Below are 4,627 nucleotides of genomic sequence, written 5' to 3'. Positions count from 1 at the left end.
GTGGCAGGAATGGCAGATGTCCCCGCTCAGATGCAGCTGCTTTACCCAGGGGCCCGACAAGGCCCCGAGGCTGGGGCAGCAGGCAGCAGAAGGGCAGCACAGCTGCCGGGTGTGTAGTTTCCCCCCCCCTTAATTTAGCCCTGCTTCCGGAAATCAGGGCTAAATGTACAGCTGGGAAGCCGCTGTTTTAGTACAAGTGATCCCAGCAATGTTTCCGACATCACTGCTAATATGTGTGCATCTCCGTCTCCCCCCATGGCCTGCCCCATACCTCCACCTTGCTGCCTTCTCCCGGTGTGGTTTTTGGGGTACCCAGCTCCTCTAGGGGACCCCGACACATTCATTCACGGGGAGCGGAGAACGTCTGTTCTCCGCTCTGCTCCGTGTACACACTGAGATGGGAGAGCTGCACTTGCAGCCTTCCCATTTCAGCTGTCACAGGAGTTCTAGCACAGTGCTGTGCTAGAACTCCTGTATTGGAGGTGACAGGTTCAATAAAGAGAACTTGTCACCTCCAAATGCTATCACACAGCGGCTTGTTAGCTCCTGTGTGACATCAATTTTTTTTTCACTTAACTTTATTGCTAAGTAAAAAATAAAAAGTAAAAGATTATAAAATGAAAAAAATTATAAAAGATAAGACAAATAAAAATGTAAAAATAGAAAAAATATTTAAAGCGTGATGAAAAAGGTAAAAAAACAATTAAGAAAAAATTAAAACCAACCCTGCTATCCCCCCACCATCTGGTTGCCATTTTTAATGAAGGGGGGGGGGGGTTGGCGGGTAGTGGGGCGCATTGAGGAACCCGGCCTTAGGGCAGCAGAGAGTAAATCCGGCCCAGGCTGTACCCATTGCGGTTAATAACTGATAGCGGCCGCATCTGAACAGAACACCTGCAGCAGGAATCCCAGATCGGCCCCGTGTGCATGAGGCCTAATAGCTGAGGTGGTGGTCCGGGTACCTAGCACAAGAGATTTTACAATAGTTCTTTAAACACCCTTATTACAAATAAGGTGAAATGGAACATTTAGAAATCAGTTGTGAAGTGTGCAGTCACACGTGAGAACTACAGTATTAGTATAAGGAATCAGTCTATGACCATTGAACCCCATGCAGTGAGCCCAATTTACTAGGAAGTTGAACATCTTCACACATTAAAATGTGTGAATATTCACTTTAATTATCCAAATTCCAGTTCTGCTGCCACCCCACTGCAGGAGTGCACTCGGGTAAGCTCTGGAGTTGGAGCCTAGTGACTGGCCGATCAGGCCCAATCACTGTCACACAGGGTTGTGACAAGTTTCCTTATACCCAGAAGCCCTGCTCCATTAGAGCGATGGACTAAGTGATGTGAAGGAGAGGGGAGGCAGTGAATGAGCTCAGATGGGTGAGTGTCCCTTGCTGAGTGGACGATCAGCTGACGCTTTCCTTTTCCTGATTGGGCGAAGGGATTGTCTCTTTAATGTAATGCTTCTACATTTCTACAAGATCTAAAACAAATGAATGTGCAATAATGATTGCAGCCTAACGGATTGACCCTCATGAATTTATTAAATCCTGTAGAAAACGATGGCTTACTTGGAACCGTGAGTCCAAATAATACCCTTTTAATTTTAATTTTTTTTCTTTCTAGCCAATACACACTAGAAGCTGCGCGCTGATTCTCACAACGGCAAGGTCCAGTGGAATTTTTCTATGGTACATGTAAAGGAAAAAAAAAAAGACATTGTTTTTGTGTCTGTTTGGAAAGTGTGAAGTATAAAACAAAAATGAGCTGTGAAAAAAGTATAACTTATACAGATTAATTCTATTGTAAATTTTATTTAAAACAAACAAAAAAAAAAGATAGCGCTAAGAAAATATTGCAAAACCGAACGCATGAGTCTAAAAATTTCGTTGAGAACCATGTTCACCAAACTGACATTTTCACATTTCTTCAACTTCTTTTTTTTTTTTTTTTCTTCCAAAGAACATTTTATGACGTTTTAATGAGTTGTGACTGCAATTTGTTTCTTTCTATTTAATTTGTGAAGTTGTGAATTTTTGTTGTGTGTGCAATTTACCAGTGTTAGGTGCAGTTGAAAGCAACTGGACCAGGGATAACCCGACACAATGAAGAATATGGGACCAAGATATTTACGGCAAGGTCTTCGGACTACGTCAACCTGCACTGGAACTTTAATACTTGTTGGGCTTGTTCACTCTTAGAAGAGGAACTGTAGTAGAGCTACATCAACCCCTAAAGCATTCCCAAATGATAGAGGAGCAACAAGTGCTTTGCTGGTCACGCATGGGATGATAGTCCGGGTGATGCAACAAAGATATGACTGTCGTAACTAATAATGTGAAGTATTTGAATGATGAGCTGTCCTCAGTGATGAAAATTGGCCATTCAAAGATAAAATAGTTTAGAGTGATCAGTTTAATCATGAAAGTCTTTTTGCTACTCTGTGATTGACAGATTGATTGGGTATGGTCATGTTTATATTGCTTAAAGAGACGCTATCTTCTTGCGCACTCAGGACAAAGTGACGTGTCTGTGTAATGCCCACCTCTTGGCCACTTTATACTCGCCTCTCCAGTATTCCCCCACTGCACCCTCTATTCTAAACATATATATCACCAAAATACTGGAGCTCTGAAGGAGTGCTAATGTCACCCCCTCCTTCATTTTATACTCGCCTCTCCAGTATTCTCCCCACTGCTCCCTCCTCTATTCTAAACATCACCAAAATACTGGAGCTCTGAAGGAGCGCTTATGTCACCCCACCTTCATTGTATACTCCTCTCCAGTATTCCCCCCCACTGCTCCCTCTATTCTAAACATCACCAAAATACTGGAGCCCTGAGGGAGCGTTATTGTCACCCCCCTCCTTCATTTTATACTCCTCTCTCCAGTATTCCCCCCACAGCTCCCTCCTCTATTCTAAACATCATTAGAATACTGGAGCTCTGAGGGAGCGCTAATGTCACCCCCTCCTTCATTTTATACTCCCTCCACTATTCTAAAGATCACCGAAATACTGGAGCTCTGAAGGCGGGCTAATGTCACCCCCTCCTTTATGTGACAGTGCCCATACCTAGAGGTTGGCCGCTACGCCCCAGCACTGCATCATTTATTTTTATTTACTATTGGTATTTATAGAACGCCGAAAATGTATGCAGCACTTTTACATACTGAATATTCACATCAATTCCTGCCCTGGAGGAGCTTACAATCTAAGGTCCCTATCTCACATGCATACATACAGGGCTAATTTAGACAGGAGCCAGTTAACCTTTCAACATGTCTTTGGAGTGTGGGAGAAATGGGTTTCCTCCAGGTACTCTGGTTTCCTCCCACATGCACAGGGAGAACATGCAGACTCCTTGCAGATAGTGTTCTGACCAGGTTACAAACCGGCCCCCCAGTGCTGCAAGGCAGAAGTACTAACCACAAAGCAACTATACATGAACAGGTTACATGCACTCCCATACGTGGAAGCACCAGGTATTGTGCAGTAGCAGCCACAGAGTTGGTTACAGTGAGGGCCAGCTGAGTATACTGTGGTCGGGGGGAATTTTTACGCAGACACTGTTACTTCTAGCAACATCCACATTCTACCAATTTCTTTGGCAAGAGTTCAGTCAAATGGAGAGGCGAGTTGCTAATTGCAGTGCAGATATATTATGGACGTCAGGGCTTCAGCTGACTACTTGCCGGCACTGATGAGGCTCACCGAACCATGGAATAAGGCAGGGGTAGGCAACCTTGATACTCCAGCTGTGGTAAAACTACAAATTCTGTCATGTCTGTGGTTGTCAAAGTCCTGAATGAATCACCTCATGGGATTCGTAGTTCCACAACAGCTGAGTACATGGGTTGCCTACCCCTGGAATAAGATAAGCATAAGGGGGTGAGGGGGTGTCTTACGAAAAAAAAAAAAAAGCTGTGGATTACCTGGGTGAAGGGGTAATAGTGTTTTTTTCCCTGGTCATATTTCAGCTTTAATTGAACTGTGGAGAAAATAATGCAGAATTTAAGAGCTAATTGTTCCTGTTTAGATGCCACGAGCAAATCTTAAAGATAAACTGCTGGCAGATAATTAAAGATGACCTCTAAATCCAGTGAGGTATTCATTAGCAAGATCAAGTGCATTGTAAACCCAAATCCGTTTTCATATTAGCTTCCTACACAGCTGGGCTCAGAGAAGCAGCACTGTCAGCCAGTTATGGTCTACTGCATTGCACAGGATTGGCCGAGAGGAAGCGACACATCACACATGATGACCTCATGTGTATGGCTATGAGCCTTTGCTGTCCAAGAAAAGCTGGACAAACCCTCTAATGTGATCGTCTTGTCATGATCAACATCTGATTTTCTCTTGTGCCTTTCCCACTAAACCAAGACACTGATTTTTTTTAGAAGTCTCCGATAGAAACCCAATTTTTCTATTTAAGAAACTCATGGGAGAATACGATACCATGACAGCCCTAAAGTAAACTTGTCACAAACTTTGGACAATAAAGCTGAACATACAGTATGATAAAAATGCATAAGCAGGTTTTGCATATAAAAAAACCCATTAGATCCAGATGTACACTATATTGCCAAAAGTATTGGGACATCCTTCCAAATCATTGGAT

General features: G+C 43.4%; 1 protein-coding gene across 1 annotated transcript in view; it reads left to right on the top strand.

Moving 5' to 3' along the window:
- Positions 1 to 2,193, top strand: part of PWWP2A (PWWP domain containing 2A) — a 27,527-nt gene extending 25,334 nt beyond the window's left edge. Inside the window, exon 3 of the mRNA XM_018558096.1 lies at positions 1,635 to 2,193. The gene's annotated coding sequence lies outside the window, so the exon portion shown is untranslated. The remainder of the gene's footprint in view (positions 1 to 1,634) is intronic.
- The last annotated feature ends 2,434 nt before the right edge of the window (positions 2,194 to 4,627 follow it).

Source organism: Nanorana parkeri, unplaced genomic scaffold, assembly GCF_000935625.1.
Source record: "Nanorana parkeri isolate BGI_ZX_2015 unplaced genomic scaffold, ASM93562v1 scaffold14, whole genome shotgun sequence".
Taxonomy (NCBI): domain Eukaryota; kingdom Metazoa; phylum Chordata; class Amphibia; order Anura; family Dicroglossidae; genus Nanorana; species Nanorana parkeri.
The sequence above is the reverse complement of the archived record's forward strand: the minus strand, read 5'-3'. Positions and strand labels throughout refer to the sequence as shown.